The sequence below is a fragment of the Lonchura striata genome, chromosome 14 (genome assembly GCF_046129695.1).
Source record: "Lonchura striata isolate bLonStr1 chromosome 14, bLonStr1.mat, whole genome shotgun sequence".
Classification (NCBI taxonomy): domain Eukaryota; kingdom Metazoa; phylum Chordata; class Aves; order Passeriformes; family Estrildidae; genus Lonchura; species Lonchura striata.
Genome location: NC_134616.1, coordinates 10,642,799 through 10,656,994, shown reverse-complemented (window position 1 = coordinate 10,656,994; position 14,196 = coordinate 10,642,799). Strand labels below are relative to the sequence as shown.

At 37.5% G+C, this 14,196-nt stretch overlaps 1 protein-coding gene across 2 annotated transcripts in view; it reads left to right on the top strand.

Moving 5' to 3' along the window:
* TENM1 (teneurin transmembrane protein 1) overlaps positions 1-14,196 on the top strand; it is a 794,184-nt gene that overhangs the window by 111,552 nt on the left and 668,436 nt on the right. For both annotated transcript variants that reach the window (XM_077786535.1, XM_077786536.1), the window contains exon 2: positions 11,858-11,955. The gene's annotated coding sequence lies outside the window, so the exon portion shown is untranslated. The remainder of the gene's footprint in view (positions 1-11,857; positions 11,956-14,196) is intronic.

The following is a 14,196-nucleotide window of genomic DNA, read 5'->3' as shown; positions in this document are numbered from 1 at the left end:
AAATACAGTGATGGGAGGAATAGAGCAATGAAGCCTGTTCATATGTTAAATCTGTTAAGATGTAGTTGATCAGAAAGTTTAAAAGAATGATCATAGTGTGGCTAATCTGAAAGGTGATCAGAGGTGAAATGTCTTTGTGATTTGTGCAGGTAAGTGTTTGGCAGGAGTGTTGTTTGGAATATTACTGTCATCAGTTTGAGGGTGAGGGGTCGGTTGGTTTTTTATCAAGAAATCAGTTTGCATAATTGTGGCCTTATGTGACCACTGTTTTACCTGTAGTGTCTCAGCCCTCCCTCTTCTCCTGAGTTCAGATCCATTTGTCATTTTGGAGGTTTTATGAAGTGTGGCAGGGAAGAGCTGAATCTATTGTATCCCATCTGTTAGGGATCAGAGGCAAATAAAACCACCACCCAGAAACATTCTGCTGGTGGGGAGGTAATATGCAATGCAATAAAATACTTAGCTTTTCTTTCTCCATTCTTGGATAAAACTATACCAATTTCTAATACAAATATTTCTTTAAGAGACTGTAAAGTTCTCTAATCATATCCACTGCAACTATGATTATGGGAAGTTCCATCTGCAAGGATATTTCAAGTATATTTAGCTTTAAGCATGTATGTACATTTTGCTGAGTAATCAGATTGCTTGCTCACAAAGATGAATGAACAGACTTAAAGTTGTGAACCTTATCCTCCCCAATGCCAAAAAAATGGCATTTCAGACTGCTTACTCCATAAATTAATGTTTAAGACTGTGTAAAAACACCTTGCTCACTTATTTAATGAATAAATAATTGTATTATTAATAAAACACTAAAATATTCTTGGTTTTCTGTGGGTGTTTGTTTTTCTTGATGGTTGGTTGGGTTTTTTTTTAAATTACAGTGTTGTATTTTAATTATATACTGAATTTGCTAATTTTTTTCTTGTAAAAGGATTTGACTCTTCTCTTTCCAAAAAAGTAGCACATGGTCTAAGAAACTACTCAGGGTCTGTGTTTGCAGTCTTAAAAATGTCTTTTTGTGTAGGAAACTCTACAGTAGACATTTGGTGCCAGAAATCTGTGACAGAATAACATATTCTAAAAAGAGAATATAACGGCATTTTGTGGTGTAAATCACTTTATAGATTTTTTTGTAGAAGTATGCTTTTGATTTCTCTTTGTTGTATTATGAGGCAACTATTTGTTTGATAAACACTTCCTGAGAATATCCAGATTCCTGTTACAAAAGTGCTACATAGAATTATTGCAAATGAGGCAGGTGAGAGGTGCCAGCTTTGCTTTGTTTACTTTCCCCCCTGACAAGTGTTTCTGTGTACAGATAATGTGGAGTATTGAGACTACATTTCCCTTAAGGGCACAACTTTTCAAACACAGACAGGGTAAAATAGCATTCTAAGAAACAGAAAATTGCTTGGGTTTGCCTCCCTAAATTGGTAGGGAAGACTTCAGGTAGTTTGTGGTACCTGAAATAGCTTTTATTCTTTTTGCTTCTACTTGGCAATGTTTGAAGGTGATGATGTCTCTTTAAATCTGCTGTCACTTGTGCTGCCTGGGAAAAGATAGATTTCTCCTTATTTCTTGTGTTTGCTCTGCTATCAACTGGGATGAAGGCAGGCAGGCAAAAGTAATTAATTTGTAATATTTCACATTCTTCTTACAGATGGAGGAGGGACAATTTCAAATTAAAGCAGCTTTTCTTCTGCAAGGAAAACAGATATTTGCTTGTATCACTTCAAATTTGTATTAGACCATATTTTATTGTTGAGAAGTCATGTTGCTACACTGAATAATGCAACATGGGCTGACCTATTTGAATCTTGAAACATTGATTCGCCTGTCAGCATTTTGAGCAAATGGAAATATTTTTCTTGTCTTCAAATGGAAGCACAAAACAGAGCAGATGTTTGCAGGCATGAGTAAATCTCAGTGGACCAAGCTTACAATATATATTGTAAACTCCTAATTTCATCAAGATTATTCTTTATTTTAAGATGGTAGACCAGAAATCCGTGATCAATAGCATAAAAATTCATGACCATGTTAGTGTATCATGTCACATTAATAGTTAATATCTACTGCCTGTGTTTCATGAGAATATTTGTAACATTCTATTATAAAGCTTAATATTTAGTATAAACATATTCTGACACTTCTGCATATAATTATTAATAAAAGAAAAAGCAGTTCAGCTCCTGAGGTGGAGGGCACATCTTTAAGTAGCCTATAAAAGGAGGAGACAACGTGTCCAAGCATTTGTTATGTAGGTGTCTTTTCAGAGCATTCAATTTCTGTACTGAAAGAGTTCCCCAAATTTTTATTCGCCATCTGTTTATAGTAGGTGTGTACTTGGGTATTTTTCCCATTTCACTGTAATTATTACTCTGGCAACAAAAACAAGTTGATATTGTGGCTTGTCTCCTGGAACTTCTGCTTTCATTACATATGGTTCTCTCCATTAAAATACAGACCAGTTGCTCAAGCCACCTTAAGGGGAAAGCACTGGGCATGCTGCTCCCAAAATTAGGTACACAGACACATTAACAGGAGCAGTAATTGCCTATGTTATTTGTTGGCTGGAGCACTGTCTGTGCATGTAAATTTTCAAATTATTTTACTGGCTGCAACTCATTGCTAGTGAGCATCCACTGCCACCTCCTTTCCTAGGAAATGAAATATCCTTTCTAGGTAACTATTTATGTGTATACTTAGGGTTTTTTAATGACTAATGACAAATGTTTTCAAGTTTGCTGTTCTGAATTGCATGCCATATGTGTTGGCCTGACCTTTGAATGAACAATGTGATGGGTGCTGCTTAGAAAATATGGAACAGAATGGATTATGTATAATTTTATACAGCAAAGGAAAATTGGAGGAGAGGAGTCCACTTTGGTTCATGAGGAGCAGGATCACTTCTAGACACAAAGCCATTCTAAGAGATGCTTGGATTATGTTTGATCCCAGAGGTTTTTCCTGTTGCTGCAGGTTTTTCCTTTTCTCTGGACACATTTGCCCACGAATGGAGAGATGGGGGCTGCTTTCCCCTTCTGATTAAGGAATGAAGAGACTGCTCTGCTAAAGCTTCTCTTGCAGCTGCCTGGTACCCAAAGGGCCATTCTAGCATGTTGCTATTCCAAGGGTGTTCCTGTGCAGGAAATGAAGCTGTGCCCTGTGCTGGGCATGGGACCTTAACTATGAACAGAGAGGAATATCCATGCTGCACAAAGGTGCTGAGATATGAATGATCTCAGCTATAGAAGGCACCTCTGGGATTGGCTGTGTCTTTTTGAGAGAACTTTTAGGAATTTCTCTCTTCAGTTTTATTCCATCTGAATGAATGCTGATCTACTCAAGATCATGAATAAGTCAAAGTCAGTCCTCAGTTCTTTTGTGTGTATGTACAGAACTTCCTCAGCTTTTTTAAATAGAAGTTGGTGTTTCAACAAGGAATGAAAGAAACTCAGAATTGCTGAAAAAGTGTTTATTCTGTTTCAGCCCTATTTTTTAGATACTGCTCAAGAAAGCTTGTGAAATTTTTTGTGGCTCAACTCAGCTACTCACCATCAAGTTAATTATTACCCATTTAAAATTCTGTGTAGTTCAAATAATTGCTGTCTCTGTTCCTCTCCCTTTCTCTCTTTTCCACAAACATTTTATTTCTGTGGCTTTCAAATACTTAAGTTGTGGTATCAAGCATGTACTCTCAATTATCTGTCAGAATTAATGAGCAAGCTTACCCACAAGTGTCTCATTTTTCACTGTGTACCAAATAAGCAGGGAGGGCATATTTTAGTATCTATAGGCTGCTGTAGGTATAACATTGTTTTGATATATAGCACAGCCTCCTTAATGAGATCATTGCATAAGTGTTTTGCATGTGGTAGATGTGTAAGATGCAGATGATTTTTGTTGCTGACAGCAGCCATCACACTGACTCATGAAAAGTTTGTGCTGTAAATTTTCTCTGAGCTGCAGACACATCAGCAATATCCCCTGCATATCTAAATATTGTGCACATTTTCACCTGTATTCAAGCAGTGCTATGGCCTAGTTTGTTTTATCCTTGGGAAGCAATATTTTAATGCTAGTGTTTTCCTGTTTTCCATAAAGTAACATTGAGAGAAATTTATTATTTCCTTGAAAATAAAAGCTTGTTGCCAAAGACAAAACATTAGCAGTCTTGCTGGTATAAACTTGTAGGTCTATTAATGATGTATAATTTAAATTGTTTCTGGGCTGGGCAAATGCCCTGAACTCCTGCTGTATTCAAAATAGCATCATGGGCGTAAATAAACTTTTAGAACCTGGGCTTTTTTCACCTGACCCTTGGTGCTTTTTGAAAATCAGTCTTTTTAAGAAGTTAATACTTGAACATTTGGTATCTCATTATTATCTAAAATCGTAGTCTTGAGCTTGATGGACCCATTATCACTCTTTGCTCAGACACACTTCAGTTTGAATAGTGTCTCCTCTACAGTATCATTATGGGATTTGGGCTTTTCACAATGATCTTCCCTGTTGTTTGCTTTTATTTCTCTTAAAATAGGTGAATTGAACTGAAGCATCGGTTTTTGAACAAAAAATAAACCAATTTCTTTCTGCTGTTAAACAAAATTATTGTGTTCCTCTTTAGGTGTGTATCATACAGTCAGAGGAGCACCAAAAGATAGTAACAGGCATTTGCTGTGTAGTGCAGTTACATATCTCTTCTGTAAAGTCCCACAAAATTTGTTTCATGAGACTTTCAGGAGAATTTCAGCTTGCCTCAGCAAACTCATAACCTTCAAACAACCATGAAAACAGTGGGATTTTGTTCAATGCTGTCTGACATGGCTGTCAGATCCAAAAAAAGCTTGAAATCTTTTCTGGGTTTCTGGTTTGCTGCTTCCTCATCCCCATCTTGCCTATGCCAGTAAAGCTGGTATGTGATCAGCCTTTGGTGTCAAAATATACCTGAGGTTGGAATGCTACTCTTGATTTAGAAGGTTTGTACACAGGAAAGATAGATGTGGCTTTAATTATAAACTAGCCGTAATTCCGTTTGAATGTATTTGAGAATTCTTTCAAACAAAATGCTTTTAAAGCCTAATTATATATTGCAAGGTATACTTCCTAAATTTCTGTTAGGATGATGTTTCCACCAATCTCTTCCATTAGGAGTCCTGTAGAGCACTTTATTTCTCAGAAATCAAGCTCTCTGTTGAATGTTTTCTTTAATAGACTACCCCAATCTCACAGCTCTTTAGTGTCTAATGAAATATAACTGTGCAGTGAAACTGATTAAGTTGAAAATAGCAGTTTTTGTAATGAGGAAGGAGCATAAAAATGATTTGGGAGGAAGATGCTGATTAGATTTTAAAGGCAAAAATCTAAATAATTAGATCTGCCAAATTGATAAGTGATGTCTCGATGCAATTTTAATGAACACAAGCCTTTTTTTTGAGCTAAAAGACTGTTAGATTTATAGTAAGTTATTTTCAGGATTTTGTTTACCTTGGAGAGTACATTAGTTACAGAGGTGACACCTACATATTTTGTAGACTGGTCTTTCCTTTGCTAGCAATTAAATCATGGCCTTAGGAAGCTGAGTGATAAAACACTTATTAACTTCTGAAAGGTGAGGATTTTGCCATGAAACTTCATATTACTATAAGTTGTTGGGCAGTATATATAAAATGAAGGTAATGTGATGAAGGAAGGACTCTGAGAGCTGTTAAAGAGAAACCAGGAAGCAGAAAGGAAAGTGAACTTCTTTCTGACATAGCACAGGTTGAATAATCAGCCTAAATTGGAGGCTGTTTTCCATATTTTTATTAACTTCTTGTTCCTTTGTATTCTTTATCAAACCACGTATATGATTAAAAGTTTACCTCAAAGTTGTTCTGTTTGGGGAATTCAGTGCTCTGGAGTCATCCTGGAGCTCAGTTACCACAGCAACTGGCCCCTCGGACAAGCAGAGAAAGCAAAACAGATGGGAGAAAGAAATCTCAAGGTTTCCTGGACAATAACACTTCAAATTCCAATTTCCCACCTCAAAAATGTTAATCAAGCTGCTTTACTCTGTATATTGCAAAATCATGAAAGTTGATATAAAAATAAGACCCATTTTCTAGTGAACTACCCAAGATATAAATGAAGATTTAGTAACTTAAAGCTAGGAAGTTGAAAGGTGAATTATTTACACTTCAGTCTGGATAAATGTTTTGTCCATAGGACAGAAAACTAAGTTGACATTTTCTCAATCAGAAGTTACTGAGAAGTCCTTCTTTGAGTTACATATGGGCCCTCATTTTTTTCTCTCTCACTGCTGTGAACCTACATCTGTCTATAAAAAATCATCCTCAGAAGTGGTAACCCAATTATCCTTCTGTCATGTTTTGAACAATACTTTAACTAACTTGGAAAAAAAACTCATTGTGAAAATAAGTATTTCCTGTAGAAAATAAATTATTTTCATGATTTGAAAAAATTCGTAATTGTTTGGATTTCATGTTTTGTTTCAACGCAAATATTGTTGGTTTTTTTGTGTTTGTTTTCTGGAAAGAAACCTTGTAATACCAAACAAAACTAATTTCTGATAAATTATAGTTTGCTTGTTTGTTTTTAATAAGGCATTATTAAGCTTAAAACAAAACAATGACTGGCCTTTAAATGCATAGAGATGGTTGCTTTTACACATAAATACAGACAGGCTGGAACAGGAACTGGGTTTGCTAATGGCAGTCCAGGGCAGGAGCTCTGAGGGACAGTCATGTTGGAATATTACTTTTAACTGTAGATCTCTGAACCACTGCCTGTTCACCCAGAGTGTTGCAACCATGGCATCAGATCATTTCCCATTTGTACACTGGACTCTGCTGGGTGTGAGACAGCCTTAGTATAATAAAAGCTAGTTGTTAATAAATACTCCCATTTTTAAGTACATTATCAATAAATGCACATATATTACAGCAGGATATTGACACAATGGGCATGTTCCTGACAAGCAGGGGATAAATTTTGACACACTTGGATACCAGGGTACAAATTATGCAGAAGAAATGGCCATGCTGGTAGCAGGCTAAGGAAAACTTGGAGGCAAACAGCTTTTGTCCTTGATGACCTCTCTAAGAATTACTTTCACCTTTGCACATTCAGCAAGTTTGTTCTTATTTCATAAAAGGTATTTTACTTCCTGACTGAGAGCAGATGATGAAATTGAGGTATATAATTAAAGAAAAATTATATAATTGCTAGCACTCTAATCAGAGTGGAAATTTATAAATATTTTAAAAGAGAGTCTCTAAGTTTCAATCTTCTATTTTTGAGCACATCTCTTTAAACACAGCATTTCTGATGGTGGATCTAAAGACAGCATTGGTCGTCTTTGTGGTGCAGTTAAGCTAATTGAATTGTGTTTTCTCTCACATGACCTGTGAGAATGTTTCATAATAGGTGCAAGCAAAAGTATTTCAAATTTTATGTTGAATGACTTCCTAAATGTTCATGTTAAAACTGTCATTCCATATTTTTTTAATGGAGAAATAAGGGCTAACTCAGTGATTAATTCAATTCCATCTATTTTGTTTTCAAAACTAAAAATAGTCCATACAGCTGATTATAGCATAGGAAAGAATATACCACTTCTGAACACCATGGAATGTTATAATTCTTCAATTTGGTGAAAAATTCAAGAACATTTTCAAACTTGATTTGAAAAGAACAAAGGTAAGGATTTGAACAAAATGGTAAAATGCATATAGAGTAACTGAGTGAGAATAACCCTGGCTTTGTGATTAAATGGAAATATGAAATAGATGGAGCACTGAAAGGTCAATTGCAGAGACAAATTACTAGCTCCACCAGCAGTTTCATGTCTTATAGTTTGTTGCTCAGGTTAAAATGATATATATTCTATATATGTTTAAGCTGACCTCTAGAAAATTGCAATGGAAATAGGTCTGAGTGGAAAAAATTGATGGGGAGATGATGGTTAAATAGAGTTGTTTGGTGGTTTGAAACAGAAAAAAAATTGCAAATAATCAAATGTATCACCTCAGACTTGCAGGATTTGACCAAAACAATGTTTCAAATGTGTTAATAGTTTCCATTGGAGTTTTTTTTAATGGTTTAGGCAATACATTATAAAAATTCTTAATCTTGTAATTTAAAAAGTTATCATGTTGCTGGTAAAAAGGTTAGAAAGGAAGACCCTGGGAACTAGTGGCCAGTCAGCCTCCCCTCCATCCTGGGAAGAGAACAGATCCACTGGTGCTCTGCTGAGGCACAGGGAGGTGACTGAAAACAGCAGCACAGCTTCACCAAGGGCAAGGCCACCCAGAGACTGCTGGAACCCAGGGCACAGGGAATATTTCTCTGTCTGCTCTGAGGGGTCCTGACCCCCAGAGAAGCACTGACTTGGACCTTTGTCCATGGAGAGGGCTTCCAAGACTTCAGGATAGACTAGAGTCTACAAGAGTTTGAGATAGATAATGGAGAATAGTGTAGTTTGTCACAGGGTGAGAGATTTAGATTTTGGGATGTTTTCGTATGGAAGGCAGGATGGAGGTTCTTCAGCCTTGTCTTGAGCCTCTTCTTCATCTGCTCCATTTTCTGCAGTGTTGGTGGCACAGGGCGATTGGTTGAGGAAAGCTGTGGTGCAGAGGTTACGTGGACAGACCAGGGATAAGTTATTGGTAGAAAGGTAGAAAGAAAATACATTTTAATAATTAATTGGATGGAACAGCTTTAAAAGACCTTGAAACTGTACATCTTGTAGCCATTTTGGTGTGTTTTCCCTTATGCGAAGTCTGGTACAGACAGCGTGCCAAAACGTTTGATGAGATAAAAATACACAGCAACCTGAAGACCAAACAAGGTCCCGTGAGTCTCTCAATCCTGGGACAGAACTGTTAAAGGAGGTTTTCCCCCATCAGGGGAGCCCCTTGGAGCCCAACAAGAGGAGCAAAAACCAGTAAGTGACCTTCTCTAATGGAGTGACAGTATCAGTCAGCAGGGAAGGGCTGTGGATGGCTGCCTGCAGCTCTGTGGTGCATGGACATGGTGCCCACAGCCTCCTCCCTGAAGGATGTAAGTGATCCTTGTAAGTGATGCTTAGTGCCTGGATGGAGGCTGGTAATGAGTGGTGGCCCTGAGGGTCTGCACCAGCCCAGGACCCTTTAACATCTTCATCAGTGCCAGGGTCAGTAGGACTGAGCACACCCTCAGTGAGTTTTTAGACAGCACCCAGCTGTGTGCTGCAGCTGGCACACCTGAAGGACAGGATGCCATCCAGAGGGATCCAGACAAGCTCCAGAAATGGCCCAGAGGAATCTCACTAAGACCAAATGTGAGATGCTGCCCCTGGGGTGGGGCTGCTCCCGTTGTCAGCCCAGGCTGGGGATGAAGAGCTGGAGAGCAGCCCTGCCCAGGAGGATGTGGGTGCTGCTGGTGAGAGGCTGGGCATGAGCCAGCCATGGGCACTCACAGTGCAGAGAGCCAGAGGTGTCCTGGGCTGCACCCAGAGCCCTGTGGGCAGCAGGGGATGGAAGGGATTCTGGAAGGATCCAGAACCCTGTGGGCAGCAGGGGATGGAAGGGATTCTGGAAGGATCCAGAGCCCTGTGGGCAGCAGGGGATGGAAGGGATTCTGGAAGGATCCAGAGCCCTGTGGGCAGCAGGGGATGGAAGGGATTCTGCCCTTCTGCCCAGCTCTGGTGAGACTCCACCTGCAGGACTGCATCAGCTCTGGGGACCCCAGCACACAAAGGACACAGAGGAGGGTGATAAAAGTATCAGAGGGCTGGAGCACCTCTCTGGTGAGGAAAGGCTGAGAGAGTTGGGGCTGCTTAGCCTGGAGAGGAGAAGGCCCTGGGGAAACCTTGTTGTGGTCCTCCAGAATTCAAATGGGGCTCATAATAAAGATAGAGCACATACTGTGCAAGGACAAGATAATGCTTTTAAACTATGCAAGGACAAGGTAATTCTTTCAAACTAAAAGAGGGTAGATTCAGACTGGGTATTAGGAAGAAATGTTTTACAAGGAGGGTTTTACAAGAACCTTGGACAGGTTGCCCAGAAGGGTGGTAGATGCACAACACAGCCCCCAACCCTAGGACATTCAACGCCAGTTTGGATGAGGCCCTGAGTAATGTGATCTAGTTGAAGATGTCCCTGCTCATGGCAAGGTTGTTGGAATAAATGACCTTTAAAAGCCTCTTCTGACCAAAATCATTCTATGATTTTTGGCCACCTCTGTCCTAGCTTTTTTTTTAAGAGGTAATGCTGATGGATTTACTAGGCTGGGGAAAAAGCAATTTTAATTCCATATTTTGTGGACCTGTTAGCACCTGTAATGGAAGCAAGACCATAAGAACTACACAAACAGAAGTCAGGTTTAGGTTGCTAAAAGCAAATGTGGTGCAATAGTCATTCAGCTTTTATTTTGTTTAATAATCTCTGGTATTGTTTAAAGGTTTGCCCTACAGACTCAGTAGGGAACAGTTTTGATCTGAGACCTGCATCTTTTTTTATATGGCTTTATGGAAGTGTATGCAGGAGCAGCCGCACAAATGTTATTTCTGTGAATATTTTTTTTTTTTATTTTTCAACAGCAAGAAAACGGGTATCACTTGGTAAAATAAGCAAGCAATACTTTTGGCTTTGTGGGACTGATTGAAGTGAAGGAGGGGAAAAGCCAATTAATACACCTGATGTTTTCTAGTTGTTACCAGAACTTAGTGAAAGCCTTGATATTTTTTTGCCTACCAAATAAGCTCATCTAAGTTATGATGAATTAAATAGATACTTTTCTTATTCTGTTTATTTAATTTATTTTCCCTACATATCACTAGGGATGCTTTCTGATGTAGATGAACCCATATTATATTTTTTCACCAAAATAGGCAACTGAAATAAAGTAATGCATTCAGAATGCTTATCTGTTTGGTTTTTCCCTGATCCTGAGTATGCTGGTTGTTACATGAAATAATAAACATTCTATCTGCTTGGAATCAGTGCCAGCTTTAACACAATAATTCTTTGCAATGTTTTGTAACTGTTCTGAATATATTTATTTTTCACAGTATGAAAAATATTCTAATGCAGATGAAAAATTTAAAATAAATACAATAGTGCAAGTGGAAACAAAGCTTCATTTTTTCCTATGTAGAAGAGAATTGCAAAGTAGCCTTATTCACAGTTCCCAGGCAAGCAATATGTGTTAATAACAACCTGTATTCATTTTTCAGTATCTTGCAGCCTGGTTAATCTTTCTTATATAAACACATTAATGCAAGAAGAATCTCTTTTCAGACAATATCTTGACCTTCAAAAATTGTGCAAACTGATGACTCTTCAGCCCAATTCCAAATCTAGTAATTAATGGACACAGTCCTTGTTGTCATGAAGCAGAGAAGGGGACTTTGATGTTGCAGCTGTACTGGAGCAAATCACATGGAGTTCTAGTAGATTTAGCCTGGCAGAACACAGAGCTGATTATTTTTCTTCTTGATATTTTCTTAATGAAAAAAAATCTGTTAGAGATTTTTTCTTTAGAGTGTGTCTGCTTTTACACATTGTTTCTCTGTTATTCCTAAATATTTGCTATATTTAGTGATAGTAAAAACAAGTATTTTTAATGTGGAGGGCTATCCAGGAGTGGAGGCTACTGCAGAATCTGCAGGGTCACAAATATAATTAATTATTTGATTAAGCAGTACTATTTAATTCTGAGGTCATTATATTAAAACAATGACTTGCATTTACTTTAAAATGATTGTTTTGAACACACATGCTATATTTTACAGCTGTGTTACAGGTCCAGTTTATTTTTCAGTTTTGAATAAAATTGTCTTTATCTGTCATTTTCTTTACAGCAGCATATTCCTGCCACAGTCTTCAGCTGAGCTTCAGGAGCTGGAGAGAGGCTTCAATGAGTCTTCACAAAGGGAAGAATTTTCAAATTAATAATTAGGTGAGTTTAGAAAAAGCAACTGCAGCAAGATTTTGCTACGAATTGCCTGGTCTCAGGTGTGGTATCACATTAAAGTCTGGGAAAAATGTGGGCATAAAAAGTCAGTGAATTATTAGACCTAAGAATTTAATTAATAGTTTGTTCCTTGTAGACTGGTTTGTACAGAACTCACATTTTTCAAAGTTACTTCCAAATAAGATTTAATATGCAGATTATGTGTATGCATACAAATCATTGTAAGCAAAGACTACTTACTCAAAATATGTGTGAGAAAACTGGTTTGGTTTCATAGGTCAACAAGTAAGTTTTTCTACAGCAAAGGAATTACTTCTTTCAGAACCAAGTTTAAAATATCAGCAAAATAACTAAAGATTCACTTTCCAGGCATACTTTTTTTTTCTTTATCTTTTCTTTATTTTTACCAATGCTGTAGAATTCCTGTTAACTGACTTCTGAGCTGGAAATGTATTGCAAATTAACCTGAGCAGTGTGAAGACTGATAATTAGATTCAGGAGTTTAGCTGAACATTCAAAGAAGCATTTGTTTGATTACAGTGTTTGGAAGTATTCTCAAGATTCATTGCTGATAAAGCATACCTATTTTTGTTTAATTCTAAATTCCAAAGAGGGCAGGTGCCATAAAAGGATTGGATTTTGAGCCAGTGTCAGTTCCACAGCTGATCTTTGTTCCAGCCATTTTAGTAACAGCATTTGGATATCGAGCTTTGCCCATTGCTCCTTGGGAGAGAATTCTCCACAAGTCAGGTGCTGCTCTCTCCTTTCTGTCTGCACACCTCTGCAATCTATTTCAGACTGGGACAGCCCTCTGTCATGACAAGGGGTAAATCGACTGATGTTTCTATTTTACAAGGAAAAAACCATACTGAATATATATATTACTTTCTCTGGAAAGGTCATTGATGCCTCAGAATGCAGCTGGAAGTCTCTGTAAATTGACTTAATGGTGCTGACGAGTTCCAAGAGTTTATCCTTAAAATGAATATTTACAGTCCTTTTCATATCTGGTTTGTGGGGGAAAACAAGTGTTTGATTTTACTTAATTTTGGTTTAGAATAAATAAAATTTTACTGGGGAAAAAAGAGCAGCAAAATAAAAGAAGACATAATGAAATAAAACTAGTGCTGCAGAAAAGTGGTTTTTTTTTTGGTTTTTTTTTGTTGTTTTTTTTTGTTTGTTTGTTTTGTTTTTTGTTTTTTTTTTTTGTTTGTTTGTTTTGTTTTTTTTTTTTTTTTTGTTGGTTTTTTTTTTTTTTAGATTTAATTTTGGAAGTGAAGGAATTTTCTTCAGTGGAGAATTGAGAATGACCATAATTCCTGTCAATTGTGTAACTTCTTCTAGAGTATAGGGTTACAATAACAGACCTCAGATTTCAAGGAGTACTTAATTCAATAAAAAAAGTTAGATTATGGTAAGATTGCAGGCAATTCTGCTCCATATGGATTTCAGTTTGTTTTCTCTGCACAGTTCATCTTTACTTCCTTTAGCTTTTTTCTACACTGTCTTTGCTTCAAGTGCATTTACAGGGGTGGATTTTGAGTTGATAGAGTGACAGAAATAAGACGTCTCATTCACTGGCTGATTGGTAGTGCCTGAAGCCATATATAATTTCACATAGTTTATATGAAACTGTGACTGCCTTGTCCCTTGCAATTGAAACCAAAGCTGTGCTGCAGTATGGTTTGATTTAGATGTTGTTTTTTCCTGTTTCAAGTGTGTGTTAATGATGGCAGAGCACACTGCACATGCCCGAGTGGGGCATCAGTAACAAAAAAAATATTGTCATTGTGTCAGAACCAATTCTAGATAATGCTACTTGCACCACTGCTTAATTTTCTCTGTTCTCTTAATCAGTAATGTTGGCAAATATTAGCTCATTTTTGTTCTTCTTTTCTTGTATTCCTTCTTTTCACATAACAAAATGGCTTTTCAATGGGAAATTAATTTTCTTAATCTTGGTGCCCAAAGCATCCAGAAAAGTGGAAGTTCTGAGAAAGACATCAGCCCAACACTGCTGGTGGAGATGCTCTGTCCTATCTGGCAGCACTTGGCATGGCAGACTTTTCAGGATGTTCATGACTTTCTCAGTGAAGTCATTCACAGTAGCAGAAGGGCAGACAAGTGTGTGTGTGTGTGCATCAGTTTTAGAAGACTAAGGACAGAGTTCCCAAGGTGTGAAAGAGTAAAGCAGCTGCTTTGGTGCTGACTACATGGCATGAAAAC